The sequence below is a fragment of the Zingiber officinale genome, chromosome 1A (genome assembly GCF_018446385.1).
Source record: "Zingiber officinale cultivar Zhangliang chromosome 1A, Zo_v1.1, whole genome shotgun sequence".
Lineage (NCBI taxonomy): Eukaryota > Viridiplantae > Streptophyta > Magnoliopsida > Zingiberales > Zingiberaceae > Zingiber > Zingiber officinale.
In genome coordinates, this window is record NC_055987.1 from 157239241 (window position 1) to 157260269 (window position 21029).

General features: G+C 36.4%; 1 pseudogene; it reads left to right on the forward strand.

Moving 5' to 3' along the window:
- Positions 1 to 15251, forward strand: part of LOC122005632 — a 65493-nt pseudogene extending 50242 nt beyond the window's left edge.
- Positions 15252 to 21029: the final 5778 nt, after the last annotated feature.

A 21029-nucleotide genomic window follows, 5' to 3' on the forward strand; every position in this document is an offset into this window, starting at 1 on the left:
AAAGAAGGCTCAAGCAAATGCAAAGGCTACAACAACCCTACAATGTGGACTCTCAAAGGAGCAACTAAGCAAAGTAGGACCATTCAACTCCGCCAAAAAGCTTTGGGAAAAACTCATTGAGTTAAATGAAGGATCAAGCGAATCAAGGAGAGCCAAGAGAGATCTCTTGTTGGGGCAACTTCAAACTTTCACTATGAAATCCAATGAGACTGTGAGTCAAATGCACAGTAGATTCAAGGAGATAGTAAATGGACTTCATGTAATAGGTGAGAAAATTGACAATCGAGACTTAGTAAGGTATGTTTTACAATCCTTTCCTAGAACTACCTTATGGGCATCAATGGTTGATGCGTATAAGGTTTCTAGAGATCTTTCCTTAGTTAAGATTGATGAATTATTTTGTGAATTTGAACTTCATGAACAAGCTAATATGGTTTCAAAAGAGAAAGGTATGACTCTTATTGTAGAAAAGAAGGAAAAGAAAAAGAAGAAAGAAAAGAAGATAGAATCCTCATCATCCGAATCCGAGCAAGAGTCATCGGATAGTGATGATGAAATGTCGGCGAGTGAAGTGTCTCACTATGTCAAAAAGATGATGGGCAGATCAAGAAACTTCACAAGAAAGGATGTGAAGAAAATATTTCAACCCTCAAAAGGTAAAAGTAGTCAAAGTTCAAGTTTTAATACTAATGTGACTTGTTATGGATGTAACAAGAAAGGACACATTAAGCCAAATTGCCAGAAACTAAAGAAGAAAGAAGAAAAGGAGAAGAAGAAAAAGGAGAAAAAGAAGAAGGAAGCCATGGTGGCTCAAGCTACATGGGATACACCAAGCATTGACTCATCGGATGAAGATGAGCTATGCCATGTTACTTGACATATGGCATTTATGGCTTTTGAAGATGAAAAAGAAGAGTCAAGTCAAGAAGAAGTGTCAAGTGAAGAGGATTCATCAAACGGAGAGTCATCAAGTGAGGAATCAGCATCAAGTGATGATAATGAGGTAAAAGAATCTCCCAAAGTAGAATATCTCTATAAAACTATTGCTCATCTAAAAAATGCTTTTGTCAAATCACAATCTAAGGTAAAAACCTTGAAGGGAAAGCTTAGGACCATTAAAGTTGATGCATGCATGTCTAGTGAGTCAAATATGCTCAAGGAAGAAAATGAGAAATTGAAGAATGATGTGATTGAATTAAGAGCATGTTTAGAAAAATTCACAAATGGATCCAAGTATCTAGATATGATCATTAGAGATCAAAGAGCCGTTTACAACAAAGCCGGAATAGGATATAGACCTAAGGAAAAGGAAGTTGCTTATATGTCTCTAATCAATGGTACTAGGAATGATGCACTTAGGAACAAAGTTACGAAAAATCTTAAAGGGAAGGTAAAACAAGCTTGGGTGCCTAAGAAATATTTGAATGATATTTCCGAATCTAGTGCATGGGTACCAAAGAGTTGTGTGTTTTATGTTTCTTAGGTAGAGAAGAAGGATGCAAGTATGTGGATTGTGGATAGCGGTTGCTCAAGACATATGACCGGTGATGTGAGCAAGTTCTCCACAATAAATTATATAAAGAAGGGAACGGTATCATTTGGGAATATTGGAAAGCTCAAGATTATAGGTAAAGATACAATTGAGGTATCATCTAAAATTAATATTCATAAAGTCCTATTGGTTAAAAGTATGGGGTTTAATTTGCTTAGTGTTAGCCAATTATGTGATGCCAGATATAATGTTGAGTTTCATCCCGATAAATGTTTAGTTAAGCACAAAAATTTTGAGAATGTTGTGCTAAACGGATTTAGAAAAGAAAATCTTTATTATATTGATCTTTCATATGCTTCTAATCCTCCTATTAAGTGTTTAATATCAAAAGAAGAGGAAGGATGGTTATGGCATAGAAGACTTGGACATATCAACATGAGAAACATAGCCAAGGTAGCCAAGATGGAGCTAGTAAAGGGACTATCAAAGATCAAGTACATCAAGGACAAATTGTGTGATGCATGTCAAGAGGATAAGCAATCAAGGTCATCACACAAAGGTAAAACTTTAACTAGCACTTCATTGCCATTAGAGTTATTGCATTTGGATCTTTTTGATTGTCATAGAACACCCTCTTTGGTAGGTAACAAATATTGCTTGGTGATAGTAGATGATTATTCTAGGTATACTTGGGTTTATTTCTTGAAACAAAAGGGGGAAACTATAGAAACAATTATCGGGTTTACCAAGAGGGTAGAAAACGAAAAGAATCTCAAGATTGATAGAATTCGAAGTGATCATGGTGGAGAATTTGAAAACTTGAACTTTTCTAAATTTTGCTTGGAAAATGGCTATAAGCACGAATTTTCTTGTCCAAGAACACCTCAACAAAATGGTGTAGTGGAGAGAAAAAATAGGGCCTTACAAGAGACGGCTAGGACCATACTTAATGCATACTCTTTACCTAGCTACTTGTGGGCCGAAGCGGTTAATATCGCATGTTATATTCAAAATCGTGTCTTGATTCATAAGTTTTTAGGTAAAACACCTTTTGAATTATGGAATGGCAAAATCCCTACAATTCACTATTTTAAAGTCTTTGGTTGTAAGGTTTATATTCTTAATACTAAAGATGACTTAGGAAAATTTGAGGCCAAGTCCAATGAGAGAATTTTAGTTGGATACTCATCTACTAGTCGAGGATATAGAGTATACAACAAAAGGACTCAAACAATTGAGGAATCATCCAATGTTGAGTTTGATGAATCCACTAGTACTTACCTTAGGAAATCCCCTATTGATAAGGATATAAGTGAACCAAATCAAGACGTTACTCAAGGATTACAAAATCTACATTTAGGGGGTATTGATCAAGGGGGAGGAAGAGATGGTTCGGATGATGAAAGAAACAATGTAAACAATGATCCTTCCAAAGATGATGATTCTATAACCTCAAGGATCTTAAGGCATTATCAAGATCATCCTATTAATCAAGTAGTTGGAGATGTTGCACAAGGGGTAAGAACGAGATCCTACTTTAGGGATCATACTAGTCAAATTTCTCTAATATCACAATTTGAACCAAAAATAATTGATGATGCTTTACTTGATACGGATTGGATTTTAGCAATGCAAGAAGAACTGAACCAATTTGAAAGGAGTGATGTGTGGGAGTTAGTTCCAAGACCTAATGATAGTACAATCGTCACAACAAAATGGGTTTTTAGAAACAAGTTGGATGATCCAAGGGAGAGTCACTAGAAATAAAGCTAGGTTGGTAGCTAGGGGTTTCAATCAAGTAGAAGGACTTGATTATGATGAAACATATGCTCCGGTAGCCCGATTAGAGTCCATCCGAATATTATTAGGATATGTCGCTTACATGGGTTTTAAACTTCATCAAATGGATGTAAAATCGGCTTTCTTAAATGGGTTCATTAAGGAAGAAGTGTATGTAGAGCAACCACCCGGATTTGAGAGTATAGATTGCCCAAACCATGTTTATAAGCTTAAGAAAGCATTATATGGGTTAAAATAAGCACCCCGGGCTTGGTATGAAAGACTTTCATCCTTTCTAATCTCCAAGGGCTTTAGAAGAGGAACAATTGATCCAACATTATTTTTAAAGTCTAAAGGTGGAGACATTTTCATTGCCCAAGTCTATGTTGATGACATCATCTTTGGCTCAACAAATAATGACCTTCTTCATGATTTTATTAAACACATGGAAAGCGAGTTTGAAATGAGTCTAGTTGGCGAATTGAGTTTCTTTTTGGGATTACAAGTAAAACAAACTAATGAGGGAACCTATGTGTACCAATCCAAATTTGCTAAAGAACTTATCAAGAAATTTGGGTTGGAAAATGCTAAAGGAGCAACTACCCCTATGGGGACAAACACCAAGATAGATAGTGATCAAGAAGGAAAGTTAGTGGATCCAAAGCAATATAGAAGCATGATTGGTAGTTTGCTATATCTAACCGCTAGTAGACCGGATATATTATTCGCGGTAGGAATGTGTGCAAGATACCAATCATGTGCTAAAGAGTCACATTTAGTAGCGGTAAAAAGAATTTTGAGATACATCAAGAGCACTCTTAATGTGGGGCTTTGGTACCCTAGAACTAGAAATTTTGACTTAATTGGGTATACCGATTCCGATTATGCGGGTTGCAAATTGGATAGAAAGAGTACTAGCGGTGGATGTCAATTTCTTGGACCTTCTCTTGTAAGTTGGAGTAGTCGAAAATAACCTTGTGTGGCATTGTCCACAACCGAGGTCGAGTATGTGGCAATGGGTGGTTGTGTAGCCCAATTACTTTGGATGATGCATGCCTTAGAGGATTATGAGCTACATTATTCCAAGGTCAAGGTCTTATGTGATAATGTGAGCACCATTAACTTAACCAAAAATCCGGTACATCACTCTAGAACAAAGCACATTGAGGTAAAACACCACTTCATTAGAGATCATGTGGCAAGAAGAGACATTGAACTACTTTATGTTGAATCCAAATCTAATCTTGCCGATATTTTTACCAAACCATTAGCCGAAGCGGAGTTTATCTCTATTAGAAGAGAGCTTGGTTTGTGCCTTGTAGAATAATAGATTTAGCTTTTCATGATCACATTAATTTAAAAGCTAAATACATACCTTAATGTATCTCACAAAGACCTAGGATGCCTTGCTTGCATTTAGACATCATGTGAGATATTAGGAAGATGCATTTGGTTCATCATGTTAGTTATGATGCATGATGTTGAGCCATTATGACATCTAGTCACATTGATCCTTAATTGGACCAATCATTGGGAAGGCTTGTGCAAAATTAATGTGTACATAGCCCCTTGAACATGATTGGATATTTCCTTACAAGATACAAGTATCATACTCTATTGTATACAAAATACCATATAAACACATACAGGAAGGGAACCTTGCTCTACCATAGGTACAACAACCATAGGAAAGTCCTAATTGGAACTTTCACTCAAGGATATACTACATAATCTAACTAATTTTGAAGTTTGTGTCAATCTTGGGATCTGTGATAGACATATTTTTATGTATATTTTTTCCAAGTAGACATGATTCAAATAGACCTCTCCACAAAATTTGAGATTTTTTTGAGGTCTGTAGAATTATCTGCGAGTTTCTGAAATTCGGGTAAGAATTGGGCAAGTGTTGGTATCAGTCGACTGGTGCAGATACCAGTCGACTGGTAACAGTAAAATTTTTGAACAAAATGGTTCTGTATGTTTCTATTTTGGGCACCAGTCGACTGATATGTCCATCAGTCGACTGATACTCGAATCGTTATAACCATCCGCGCGGCAGGCGGCCCGATGGAAACCCTAGTTCCTTCCACCGCCTGCTGTCGCCTACGTTCCAGAGCTGCTCGTTGCCGTCGCAGGTCTTCTCCGGCCTCCTAAACCTCATTTTCTTCCTCGATCTACCCTTAGCTTACTCTCTTTGCTCGGTTTGGTTCTCCTACTGTGTCTCACCGCCAGTCATCTTTCCCCCTTTCCTCGACACAACTGCTTCTCAGCCATGGAACGAAGGTAATCTCTCTTACACGCCTTCCTCAAGTTCGGTTGTGATCTAAACCCTAATATTCTTGTTGTTCTATGTTGTTCCTGCTGTGTTCTTATCTGTGCTCTTCATTTGGGGCTGTCTTTGGATCATTTGTATTGCATTCATACATTTAGGGTTAGGCAAAAACGTAGGGCTGGTGAGGGGACCTCCCGACAGTCCGCTCCCATTCCCTCGGTGGATCGATTTCGTTCCGAGGCCGCACGGCAACGGTTTACGAGCACTGATTTCGCTATGATGCCCTGTCGATATCTAAATCAGACATATTTTACTCAGATTGTGCCAGATATCATGGATACTCTTTTATACTTTGGGTTGGATAAGTTAGTGTATTGCATGCATATGGTAAATCTGGATTTGTGTAAGGAATTCTACACCAATCTGCATCCTAGTGCTAGCGGAGGTCGTGCTTGGGTGTCTCGTGTAGGTGGTGTCGACATTGAGTTCTCCCCCAGCATTCTCCGGTCTTTCTTAGAGTGTCGGGTTTCTGATAGCTCCTTTACTTGTTTCCCTACAGTTGTTGAGCCCTTCACTGATTCGTTCTCTCATTTGTCGGTCGATGTGATACATCAGTATTACTTCAATTCCCCCCAGGCTCCTCTGCGGCATATCTTCGATGTCACACGCATGTCTGCCCGCAATAACATTCTTTATAAGATTGTTATTGCATGTATTTTACCCATAGTCACTAGGGGGCAAGCCAAGATTCGGCTACCCCATCTGGTCATGATGTATACTTTGGAGCACCGGCTCGACATCGACATTGTCCTTCAGGTCTTTGAGTCCATCTTGCACTTCTCTAGTCCTATCCATGAGAAGTTATACATGCCCTACTGCCACCTCCTGACTTCCTTCTTTGCATCTCGGCATATAGACGTCATAAGGGGTCAACAACATCAATTGTCTAAGGACTATGATCAGGTCGGGGCTCGCCAGCTATCTCTTGCAGGGATTGAGAGACGCCAGGGGGTGATGGTATGACGTGCTCAGGCGGAGGATGATTCTGACGATGAGGAGGAGGAGGACGTACCTGCTCCTGCACTGGCACCGGATCTAGCTCCCATGACTGTCGAGGCTCGATTGACTCAGCTGGAGGAGACAGTACGCCAGAGGTTTCAGGAGTTTCGTGGATTCCGGCAGGATTGGACTGCTTCTCAGCAGCGTCAGACAGAGGTGTATGCGATGCTGCAGCGCTGGGATCTGACATACCAGGCTCCTCCCCCTCCTCCTTCCGGTGATGATCACTAGGATGTCACTTCTGGGTTTTTAGTTTGTGTCGAGATATGTTTTGGTTTCGATAGCGATATCTTATGTTTATCTCGAACACTTGGTTGTCAGACTATGATGGGTGTCTGCTGTTATGACATTGTCTATCTAGCGTTTATTATGTTCTGCTGCTTCTCTATTTCTCTACTACTGTTTTGTGTGTTCCTCTATGTACGGCTGTGTCTTCTCTTATTATTTGTCATATGCCTCTCTCTATCTCTTGCTCTTCAAGGATATCCTGGATTCAGGGGGAGTTGTTCTAAATCTTTTTGTTGTCTGTCAAAAAGGGGGAGACTTGGATGGTTTAAGTTGGATATTATATATGCTTCATGTTATATGCTTCATGTTATATGCTTCATGGATATTATCATGCCTTATAGTTATGGTACATTTGAAGACCTAACTTAAACAAATTTTGCCAAACATCAAAAAGGGGGAGATTGTTGGAGCAATCTTGCTCAAGACATTACTCATTGTTGATGTTTGATTAAATGAGTTTAAGTTAGACATTAATTGTGATCTAACATAAGTATTGAGTAAGCAGATATGAAGAGAAGACCAAGTATGAAGACTTGGCAAGGAAAGTTCCGGAGGTACGATCTATTGGCAAAATAGAGACTTAGGATGACAAAGCCAACGGTAGCCCTTGAAGGCAAGCGCAAGGATGAGGAGTCATGGAGACGGAAGCATCCTAAGGGCACAAGGCTGAGGGAAGGTGCTTGGAGGCATGAAGTCTAAGCTAAGGAAGTATTTCAAGTGTGTAAAATAATGTACATCTTGAAATGAATGTTTGCTGTAAACTTCAAAGACAAAAGATATCAGTCGACTGGTGTGGGTACCAGTCGATTGATACCAAAATACAGAATGGACAGAAGCTCGGCAGACAAATTGGAGCCAAGCACCAGTCGACTGATGGTAGTACCAGTCGACTGGTAGACGACCGTTACGAGATGGAGGCTCAAAATCTCATCAAATCTTTAGTGTCGTTGAAGCCCATCAGTCGACTGATGTCGGGAAAACTATAAAAGCTACTGTCAGAGCTTGAAGACTAACTACTGTTCAAAAACCTGAAAAAGTGATCATCAAGTGATCTTCAAGTCCACTGATATTCACTCTCTTCCTCCTGATTCTACTCTCCATTTTTGTAAAGAGGAAGAGGAAATTGTGCAAGGGTTTCTCCACCTTCGATTGTGATTCGAGAAGGAGAAGTTTATAGTGGAATTTGATTGTGTGGGTGTGTGCCTTGGATTAGTCACCTCAAGGAGGTGGAGACCAAGTAAACCAAGGAGTTAGCATTGTTCTCTTGTTTTCTTGTGTTTTCTTTATTTCTATTTGCTTCCGCTAACAAGATTGTAGGAAAAATCTAAGAAAGGCTATTCACCCCCCCCCCCCTCTAGCCAATAGTAAAGGTCCTATCAAGTAGCCCAACTACAGGCGAAGATCAAGGAGTTGATCACCGAACTAGTCAACCTCGGTGAAACGGTAACCAACCAGGACTCAGTATGCTATGCACTCAAAGCTTTTTCCAGAACTTCAGAATGGACTTCAATCATAGACGCCTACTACATCTCAAAGGACTTGGAGGTAAATACCCTACAGAAACTTTTTCGACTTTGGAATTACATAAAACTCGATGTGTAGGTACAATAAAAGAGTTAAGCCAGAATCTAACACTAAAAGCCATCAAAAAGGATGAACCCAAGTCAGACTAAGATCTGGAAGGAGACCAAAAAACTTACATGGTAAGGAAGTTTAAAAAGTTTTTTAGATCTAATAAATTTAAAGAAATGCATAATAGAACAAATTCAAGAAATAGAAGAATGGTTCGATGCTACCAGTGACAAAAAAAGGACACATAAAAGAGGATTGCCTAGAACCCAACAAGGAAAAAAGACAAGAGGCCCAAGCAAAACAAGTACAAGAATCTCAAGGCCACTTGGGACGAAAGCTCATCATCCGAGTCAAAAATAGAAGCATACGCCGAACTAGCACTGATGGCTAGCCACAAAGAAAAAAGTACCTCAGAAGTCAGCATCGATGAAAGGGGAGCTACTTCAGACGAATACATCGAAGCAAGGGGAGAATAAAGCTTCAGACCTGATATGGTTAGTGAGGTATGCCTCTTACCTCCTAATTGTAGGATCGATGAGAATAGCACTTGTGGCTAATTCGTTTATTTATCGGAAAATACAAAGTAAGAACGCAGCGGAATAAAGAAAGACACAAAAGCAATCGCTAACATAATTTCTTTTACTTGGTTCGGAACTTGTGCTGACTCCTACTCTAAGACCCGCGATCATTGATCAGTTTCAGTGAGCAATCACTAATAGCTTGGAAATTCTTTACAAGTAAGCAATTACAAGTACAAAACTAAACAAAGTATACCGACAATATAAGGATGAGTAAAAGAGTCGTCGATTGTAGAAGCAGTAGTTGAGCGTTGTTGAAGCATTTCAGAGTAGCACACAGGAGCGCAAGTAGTCTGATTTTCAGTGTCCCTGAAGTGCTGGCCGAGACCCCTTGTATAGTCTCTTCAGACCTGATCTAGATCCTCTGATCTTGGGATCAAGTTTTGACTCGACCCGTATCGGTCGACCAATCTCCTGGTTAGGTCGATCGAACCTGCTAAACCCATCCGGCCTTTTGTCCAGATGTAGCCTCTCCAGATAGAGACTTCATTCGGTCGACCGATCCTGCCGTTCAGTCGACCGATTAGTCGATGGTCTCTGCCTTATCTGATCCGATTAACTCGGGTTGATCAGGTCACTGCATATCTTTGGTTCGGTCGACCAATCCCTCAATCAAACCCAGTATGATCTCTGGAAATATGATCCTGCTGTACTAGGGTTTAGTCAACTGATCCAAACGTTCAGTCGACTGATCAAGGCCAAATCTAACCCTGCAAAAAGTGTTAGTCTCCTGTAAAATATATTTAGACAAATAACAAATAATTAAATAATAAATTACTTTTGATAGCATTCAGATCGTCTGATTCTGATTTCGAATTTCCTCTGGAAACTCTAAGTCGAATCGATGTCTACTATTTCCTCACCGAGGAACACGTCCTCACCTACTCTTCTCAGAAGAAGTTACCTATTGATAGACCAGTCCTCCAGACTGACTGGACTTTTTCTCAGCACCCGAGACTTCAGGTCTTCATGCTGGACGTCCGCTCCACGACCGTCTAAACTTCCACCTGGTCCGTGACCACCAAGATTTTCACCTAGAGTCCCCGACTCTAGGATTTCTCCCAAAGCGCTCGACCTGTCAAGACTTTCCACCTAGGGTTACCACCTCTTAGGACATAGGGTTACCACCCCCTAGGATTTTCCACCTGCCTAACGGCAGCTAAGACTTTCCATCACCTAGGGTTACCACCCCCTAGGACCTAGGGTTACCTCTCCCTAGGACTTAGGATTACCTCCCTCTAGGATTTTTCACCTGACTAGAATCCATTAGGACTTTTGCCTAAGTCAACTTAGGACTTTCCTGTAAGCTCAATCAACTTTGTTAGATCACAAGACAACTTAACTTTGAACCCTTTGACATAATCAAAACTCAGGTTCGATCGTCTGGTGCTTCATGCACCAACACTAATCAACTATATTATGGTATTAAGTTAATGTCTAAATCAATGTGTAAATTAAAAATTATACATGAAAATTTTAAAAAGGAGAATTTAGAAATAAAAATAATCTTGGCAAAATTTTACTTAATAGAGGATATTGAAAAATTAAAAATTGAAAATGCTAATTTAAAGGAACAAATAGAAAATTAAAAAATTCTGCATGTTCAAATTTTAAATATTTTCAACGATTAAATTGATATTATAGATTGCATAAGGATCAAATAAAAAAAGTAACAAAAACATATATCCCTAAAAAATACTTGAGTAATCTAGTAGGAAGGAACTTATATTAGGTTCTAAAATTATGTTTAGTTTAAATTGTACATATTTTTAATTTTAATTTGGTTGAATATGTGCCTTTTAATTGCCTACTGTGATAAAATAAATTTCCTCATACAATTCTATTCAAAATTAATTAGATATTAATTATTCTAAAAAGGAGGATTTTATTTCCGTTGAAAATTTTTAAATTTTTTTTACCATTGTATTATTTTTTATAAATTTTGTTACAAATACTATATTTTTTAATTTAAAAATATTTTGTAGAGTTATTTTTATAAAATATATTTTTTATAAAAAATTATAATATTCTCTATCCAACAAAATATTTTTTAAAATTTTTTACCAATATTTAATTTTCTATGAATTATTTATCCAAATGCTAATTTTTAATATTAAAAGAATTATCAAACAATAAATTTTTAAAAATTTAATTTTTCTACAAAAATACTTACTCTACTACCATCTTAAAAAATTTCTCAAGATTTTTCGAACTTTAAAACTATTTTTTAAGCATTTTTAAGAAAAATTTATTTTTTTATAGTAAATAATTTTTTTTACTGCCTAAATTGATTTTATGAAAATTATATTACTACTTTGAATATGTCTGCTTAACCTTTATAAAAAGTTTCAAAAAATTTCAACAAATAAAATAAGTTTTAAATTATTTTTGTTGAAAATTACTTTTTAATTACAAAAAAATCAGAATCTCGAGAATAAATTCTAAATTGTTTTAGTGTTAGTCACTGTATATGTATTCCTTGGACTTTAATTTTAATTTAGTTTGGCATAATCCCTATTTTTAATATGATCAAAGAGGGAGAGTTAGAAGTTAAGTTTAAGGAGGAGGTACATTTTTCAAATATTGCATATCTAATGTTTTAAACTTGCATAGTAATTTAATTTGATGTCATGTTTTACCCTAACTTAACTTGGGCTGATTCACATAAAAAAAAAGGGAAGATTGTAAGTACCCCCGTGGAGGTTTTGATGTGATCAACCAAGTCAAGTTAAGTCCTGTTATCTTTTGATACCTTATTCTAAGTGTGCAAGGACTTAGAAGCACAGAAAGTCAAGCGAAAGATGCAACTAGTGAGAAGGACGATACGGAAGAGAGTCGACGGACTAAGGATGAGGTACTGCGGAAGAGTACGCTGGTGGATGAGAAGGAAGCGTGCGGAGCTTCCAAGGGACGAGAAGCCGGAGCAGAAGACTGCTCGAGAAGGTTGGAAAATGGGTTCGGGTGAGCCCTATTATGGATGACCGAATTCACCCAAGTGAGCGGAGCCAGAATGGGAGAAATCAGACAGTCAATAGATTGTTCACTGTCCAGCCCGGACCCCCGGGGGCAGCCAGTGTGCCCTGGGCTTGCGCCCTAATCGAGGGTCAGTTCAGGCTGGCCCTCGCACCCGGACCTGGTCTAAGCACCCAGACCAGAAAACTTATCTGCGCTACACTGTCGTCAATCCATTGCACCACAGATAAAATTTTATCCACACACCTAAGCGCCTGGAATCCTTCCAGGCACCCGGATCAAGTCTATAAATATAGTCCTGATTTCTGTAGTTAGAATGCAACACTTATAAATGAATTCTCTTTCTGTTCTACTCCTTTTGTGAGTTGTCAATGTTGTAAAGAGGCTACTCCGTCCAAATGAGATTTTAGTGAGTTTCATTTGTCTAGAATTAGCAATCCTTTGATTGTAAACCTAGTAAACTTTCTTGCCTATGTTTTTAATTTATGCATTTACTTTTTATTATTATACAAGTGTTTGCCTAACTTAGTCCTAAGATCGACAAAGGGTATTCATATCTTTTCAGAGCTATCCCCCCCCCTCCTACTCCTCCTCTAGCTGGCCGCCAGGGGACCAACATGAGACCTTTGAGATTATACGTTAATCTCAGTTTTGCCCTAAGTGACTATTTAATTGTTTACTTAAAATTTTAATCAGTAACTGCTATTTTAGCATATATCCTATGTCTATGGATGATTCGGTCTATGGAGTATAACTAGGAAAGTGACTGATTTGAATGAATAAATTTTAGCTAAAAAGGAAGATTAAATAAACTTATATATCTTTGATATTATTCACTGGTTGACCCATTTCTGTTATGTATAAAAATGATTATGAATATTGAATATAGAACATGCTTTTAACATAATAGTCATTATAAGGGATTAGAGATATTCATATTGATGTAAATAAAAATTATTTAATTTGGGTAAAAAGCAAGACATGGATATCTTCAAGATAATGGTTGTGTACTACTTGGAGATTAGATGTTTTCTGGATAACGGAGATGTACTGCTATGAGAGTGGCTATGTGCCATCATGTGAGAGTGTCTATGATTCTTTTTGAAGAGTGGCTAAGTGAAGTGTAACAACTTTGTTAGCACTGATTGCTCAAAGAGTGACTATGTAAGGTGTAACAATATTCTTAGCATCTATCGTTCAGCGTACTTGCTGTCACACAAACCATTTTCTCTAAGTATGAATTGGATGTTCTGATATGATTTTTGTGACTAAACTCTTATATAATATATGTGACTTATTTAGTTTTTGTGACTAACTGGTCTTAGTAACTTACTTGGATGAACTGATCTTTGTGGCCTGACTTGGACGAGTATGAGATGTTGGTAATAGGAACGTGGAAATGTGGGCTACCCATGATGCCCACATTGTCCATATTTCCACGGGGCAATTTATTGATACACCCCTTGATATTCCCATTATATATTGCGTTCAAGTCTTTCATCGAAAGGGTGAAAGGAAGAAAAGTTAGAAAAGAGAGAAGAAGAATATTCATTAGGCGACCGGATTTGGTTTATGGAATCGTCAAGAAGCGTTCATCACTGTAATATTCCCGCAGACGACAAGAGACGAATTCCTCCATCCAACGGTTTTTCTCCTCCTTCGAATTATACCACAACAAGGTATGATTTATTGTTTTGTATAATAAATTTCAATTATAATTTCTTCACTAAAGGATTACCTCTTGATAAGTTTTGGCCTTTAGACATAGCAGAGCAAAAAATAAAGGAATTTAGAGATGAATTTTGAAAGAAACTATACTTGGAAGATATACATTGCTAAAATGTGATTTACGAGTTTAATGATAGATACATGGAAATGTCTCACCCAAGAATGGGGATTCATTAACGAATTTGGTCACAGCCCAAATATCAACTTTGCTTCCCCTTCACAGCTCATAAAGATGACATTTTTATCATATTGGAATTTGGTTGTGGGCTTTGATGATTCATCTTTTAGTTTATTGCCTTGAACATGTTCTGACATTTTATTTATGGGTGTCGCAATCATACGTACGGTAATATATGTGTGGGTAATCTGGTGGTAGGTTGGCAAAGTGTCAGGTTACGTTAGGCAATTTTTGGCAAACATGATAATGCTAGTATGCTGATGCAAATTTATTTTGCGATTACAAGATCCCTGTGTGGTTGTAAAGTCATAAGGCATCACTTCATGGTATTGAACGTATTCAACCGCTATTATGGCCTACATTGTGTGTGTTTTCTGATATGTTGTATGGGTCAGCTATCCTATTTCTGGAGGCATAATTGGTACCTACCAACTATTGCATTAAGCCTTGGCCTATATATTTACAGGTTCATTCAAGAGGAAAAGCACTTGCTAATTAAAGATGTAGATTTTGAAAGAAAATGCTAGGAGAACACCAGGATTCACTGGTGCGGATCTGCAGAATCTAATGAATGATGCAGCTATCCTTGCTGCTAGGCGCGACCTAAAGGAGATAAGCAAGGATGAAATATCAGATGCTCTAGAGAGAATAATAGCTGGCCCTGAAAAGAAGAATGCAGTTGTATCTGATGAGAAGAAGAAGCTGGTAGCATATCATGGTAAAGAATTCCTTCTGAACTGAACTTCAATTTTTGCAGTTTGACTTAAATTTTCAAACGTACTGATGTGAACAACATGTTTCTTACAGAGGCTGGGCATGCTCTTGTGGGTGCACTCTTGCCAGAGTATGATCCAGTTGGGAAGATTTCCATTATTCCTCCTCGAGGTCAAGCTGGCGACCTTACTTTCTTTGCCCCGAGTGAGGAGAGACTAGAGTCAGAACTTTATAGCAGAAGCTACCTAGAGAACCAAATGGCCGTTGCCCTTGGTGGAAGGTTCGAACTATGAGCATGGATCTTCCTGGTATTGTTTAATCTCATCCTTTCAAGGAATTCATGCTATTTAACGCTATACCGGACACTGGCTGCATCTCAGGGTAGCAGAGGAGGTGATTGGGCAAGAGAACGTACGTGACTACAGGAGCATCAAAGGACTTCATGCAGGTTTCTCGAGTGGCAAGGCAAATGGTCGAGAGATTTGGCTTCAGCAAAAATATTGGTCAGGTTGCCAATGCCATTGGTGGTCCTGGGGTAATGCATTCCTAGGTTAACCATTGTTCTAAAAGGACCACCTAGGCAGCGCCTAGGTGTTGGCCGCGGTCCACTGTCCTGTCTTTTGCACGACCACTCTAGGTGTTGTATTAATCCGCCACCTAGGGGGCGGGATTAATTTTTTTTATTAATCTGATTTTATGGTTAAAAAAAAGAAAAATAACAAATTTAAAAATGGGAGAGATTGAAATCCCAATTCTGAAACAGAAGCAGTACGTCACGGCACCTCTTCGGCAGCTCGATTCTTCCATTTCTTTGTCGTGCCGCCACCTCTCTATCGTCATTCTGTCACCTCTGCCACCGTCGTCGCCTCTTGTGCAAGGGCCAAGTGGTGAGTTATGGCTCTCCTTGTAGATTTTAATTTTCAAATTGATTAGGTGAAATTATATATTATTTATTTATTTTAGAATTTTAGCATAATTTTTGTATTAGAGCTCAAATTTGTTATTTGTTTGGCTCAAATTTCAACTTTATGTTACTTGTAGGGGGTTATGGCTCAAGTTTATTTTGCTGAAATTTCATATTTGTGTGATTGACTTGTTGTGTGTGTTAGGGTTAATTTTTAGTTTTTAGGTCTTTGGTATTAAATCTTGTATGTTATTGCTGGGCTTAAATTGATAATTGATTTTTTTTAATATTTTATAATCATTGCTTGACTCAAATGATTTTTTAAAATTGATATTGATACTTTTTGACTTGTGTAGTAAAAATGTCAAGTACTATATCTTCTAAAGTGTCTAATTCAATGCTGGAGATTGATGCCCTTTTGAAGCATAATGCGAATGATGTTAGATGAGAATTTGCAAATTTAGTGGATCATAAAAATTTGAATAAGTTGAAATGTAAGTTGTGTGAAAAAATTACTAGTGGTAAAATTTATAATATCAAACAACATGTTATCAATATCAAGAAAAATGCTGCCACATGTAATAAGTCTTTGGATGAGGATAAAGTGAAGTGTAAGAATGTCATTGAAGAAACAAGAACAAAAAAAAAACAAAAAAATATTAATGAAATGGAGATGAGAGAAGAAATTATTCTTGAGGAATATGATGAAGACAAAGGAAGTCTATGGACAAGGAGAAATGGACTTAATCTTGGCTCTATGGATTGATTTGCATCCGTCATTGATCTCGATTCTTCATTGAGTGGAAGTAAGAAGACAAAACAAAAATAAAAATATTATTGATGCACTTTGGAGGAAGTAAAGGACACATAGTGTGCACCAATATTTAACTCGATGGGTAAACAAGTTTGGTATTCCTTTTCATGCTATTGATATGATAGCTTCAAAAGATTTGCGGAAATAATTAGTCAATTTAGCCCGGGTTATCGTCCTCCAAATCAACATTTATTAAGGGAGCTCTTATTGAAGGAAAAGGTAGATAGAACTAAAAGTCTATTAAAGAAGCAAAAAGAAGAAGGAGCTTTGAATGATCGCTCAATTTTGACCGATGCTTAGACCAGCCGAAAAAAGAAGAAGTGTCATGAATTTATGTGTCAATTGTAAAGGAGGCACAATTTTTCTTTCTTTTAGGAAAGCATCGAATGAAGCACATACTGGAAATTATATATTTAAATATGTGGACAAGTGCATTGAAAAAGTTGGACCCCAAAGTGTAGTTCAAGTGGTAACGAACAATGTTTCGAATAATATGGTGGCAAAATATTTGTTGACGAAGAAGAGACTACAAATATTTTGGACTTCATGTGCAAATCACACCATGAATCTTATGCTTCAAGAAATTGGGAACCAACCTAAGTTCAAAGGGATGATTGAGAAGGCAAAGGGCTTGACAATCTTTATTTATGCACATTACAAGACATTGTCAATGATGAGAAAGTTTGCGAAAAAGGGATATAGTGAGGCAGGAGTAACATGATTTGCAACTGCTTTTCTAACTTTGCAAAGATTGATGGAGAAGAAAAGTGAACTAAGAGTTATGGTTGCTAATGAAAAATGGAATGCATGAAAATATTCAAAGAGTGCAAATGGGAAGGCGGCATATAATACCGCTTTTAGTGCCTCTTTTTGGAATGAGGTAAGTTTTTGCTTGAAGGTGTTTACCCCTTTAGTTAAGATGTTTCATCTTGTTGATGGGGATAAGAAGTCATCTATGGGGTTTTATATAGAGAATTGCTTCGAGCGTGTGAGGAGATTAAAGTGACATTCAAAAATCAAAAGCTTCACTATCGTCCATTTATTAATATTATTGATGAGAAAAGTCGTAATCAACTTAAAAATCCACTACATTTGGCCACCTACCTCTTGCACCCTTATTACTCCTTCAATGATCGGAGAATAAGAAGTGAAGAAGTGGTCACAAATGATTTTTTTTTTACTTGTGTTGAACCATTCTTTCCCAATAATATTAATAGTCAAAGTGAGGTAGTAAATATGGAGTTATGGAAGTATATCAACAAAGTGGGGGATTTGGAAGAGCATTGACTATGGTAGGATGCACAAAAATAATAATGAGAAATATGATCATAATAAGAACTAAGAAATAATTGCTTTATTTTGTAATTTTTATTGCTTGTTTCTTGATTTTGCTTATTGGTATTGTTTGATTTGTTTTTATTTAGTTGGATGGTGGCATCTTTTTGGAAATGTTGTTCTTAAATTGCAAAAAATGGCGAAAAGAATACTTTCTTTAACTACAAGTTCTTCCTGTGAGAGAAATTGGAGTACTTTTGAGTGGGTAAATACTTGATCAATTAGTGTGTATATAGTATACTAACTACTAATTACTAAATGTCTAAATATGTATTCAATATATTAATATTTTTCGTTAATGTAGATACATTCAAAGAAAAGAAATATACTAGATACTGAAAGGTTGAACAATTTAGTCTATATTCAATTCAATGTCAAGATCATAAACAAAAAGAGAAGACAAGAAGAAAAAGAAGTTGATATGTCTCTTGCTAGTGAAGTAACGTAATAGCACAAAGATAAATTGTTGATGGTGAAGATGAAGTTATTGAAATAAATATTGAAGATATAAGAGAACTTTATAAAGAAAATTTGTATCAGATGAAAAAAAGGAAGATACCATGGATTTTGATTTAAATCCTACACACAAGAAGTGTTGGAGAAATGTGAAGATAAACTGGAGAAATATGAAGATAAACTAGAAGAAGAATTAGTGATATAAGATTATATGAGTTATTTTATATACTTTTGCTATTTTTATTATATGTTGAACAAATTATACATATTTTGATTATTTTTTGAATGTTATAAAATATATTTTTTATATTTTTATAATTATTTAAAATATTAAAAAAATCTATCTAGGCATTAGGTGTTCGGCGATAGCGGTGGGTGGCCGCCCGCCTAATGTCTTTTAGAACACGAAGGACAATACGTGTTTAAATGTTCAAGAGTTTCCATTTCATTTATATTGTTCCTAGATCTTCTTATGTAGAGTTGTATCTCTGAAAATGATATGCGTGACAATTATCTCCATCAGGTATTATATGTAGAATTATTTGTTGCATGACTATCAAATGTCATTGAGTTTGTATTTTCTGTGATGTAGTTGTGTATAGAATTCATTGTTTCAAAGGCTACTAAACTAGCAAGAAAAAAGTTTGCTTGAAATAAAGTCATTATGGTTTTGAACTTTAGTCACTAATAGTTAGATATACTATAACTTTATGAGCAGTATACCATTAAATTTTAGTCCTATATTGTTGGTTTTTGTGTGTGTTTATGTGTTTTAAGCCCAAGACATCATGCCTCGTATTTCCTTAATTTCTTTTCAGAATTTATTTGTTATCTTGGATTTCTTTCCTTTTATAGAATATGATATCTTAGATTTCGTTCCATTTCAGGATTGAGATAAGCTGACTGTCTACCAAACTAGGCGCCTCAATGTTAATTCTAATAGATGTTATTAATTGAAATGTTCTGAGTTTAATATATTAATTTATGCCCAACTTTTTATATTTTAATATTATTTGTATTTAATTTTAAAAAAAAAACATTCAGGTTTAATTTTAAATTGTTTTTTAAAAATATTCATTTTTAATTTTAGATTATTTTATTTTTATTTATTGTTATTTTTTTAAATTATATATTTTATTTTTTAAAATTCTTACAATATTCATCTCGTAATCGTTATGAGCTCGTGTTCTTTTCCTCTCTCATTTGTGTTCCTACGTTCTTTTCTTCTCTTATCCAATTATCTCATACCTTTCTTCTCTGGTTGACAATGATGTCATTTTTCATTTCAAAATAAGTTTGAACGGTTTAAAATAAAAAAAATTAATGATTTAGATTTATTTTCAAAATTAAAATTAATAAAGTTTAATTTCTTTTTAACAATGTCTTAAAAATATTACAGAATTTAACAATTTTATTAATTAAAAAAACGTTATCAAAATTTAAATCTAAAAATTTAATTATTAAATCTCAATGATACACTATTCTTATTGGAGTCAAAATCCTCTTATCTGAGTCAAAATCCTCTAATCCATAATCTATGATTCCTTTATAGTTTCTTTCATAATTTGTACATAGGATTACGATTAGAATTCGGTTAAAATTAGCTACAATGTTTCCTGAGTTCATTTTCTCACTTAGATTGTAGTTTTGAATTGAGGCAGGTGGCCGAATGCCGTAGACGGTAGGTGGACTGTATGGTGTCGAGCAAGGGAAGGCCTGTCTATCGCCGACGGCCTTCGACCGCCTGCCTCGACCCAAAGCTACAATCTTGATGGGAAGGTGAGCTTAGGGAAATCACAATTAATTTTGGTCGGATTCTGACCCTCATCTAACATGCAAATGCAGAAAAGGACCAAAAAGGAACTATATTACAGACCAGAAGATCTGGACTTGTTAATATTGGAGATTTCTCAATTGGCTAGTGGATGTAAAATTTATTACAATTGGACATGAATCAATTTAGATAACTAATTATCCTAAAATTTTCATTATCTTTATTTTTATTATTTTATTCTTGATCTTCTATTGTTCTATGTTCCGATGTAATATCTATTTTTCTTTATCTAATTTATTTTCATTTTTTATTATTTTTCTCTCTCTTAAATTAAATAATATTTAATATTTAGGAAATAAATTTTATTCCCTAAATTTAATAAAATAATATTCATTAAATCTAAATATGAAAAATGAATAGGATAGATTTTTTTTTAATGTAAAATATAAAATTTAAAATAAATTCGTGTCTAGTGAAATTGATTCTATATAAACTAAACATGGCTACTGCTAACACAATTCACACCATAACCTTTTTAGCTTCCCACCACCTCGTCTCTTCTTCTTCATGGATCCTTCAGCCAGGAGGATAAAATGCAGACATTGTCAAGGCAGATTCCTGATTGGACGACCAACATAGGCGGCGTCACTCTGGGTATTAAGGCGAGAGTAGTAGTGACCCGGCTAGCTCTCGTAGCCTAATAAAGATCTATAGCCCGAATTTATCTCGCACTTCTGCCGCCAGATGGTTTCTTCTCTTCTTGACCATGTCATTGCAGAGTACGGCCACTTCATCATCCCCCAACCCTAATGCCACATCAGCCATCGGCTCAACTAGGAGGAGCAGATGTTCTTCAGCATGGCGCACGTGATTCGCCGCCCTGCAGACCTCAACCTTCTCGCTCAAGCTTTCCAAAGATACACCTATGCGGTGTTAAACCAATTTCTAATCATGGAGTTGGTCTTTTTGGAGTCCTTTTTCATCATTGAAATCATCATGACTCCTTCCGCTTCTACCAATCACCTTCGCTATTTGATTCCTCGAGAGGTCAATGAATATTTTTTTGGAGCGACGAAGATATCGACTTCTTCTAGTTCAACAAAGAGCCGAAGC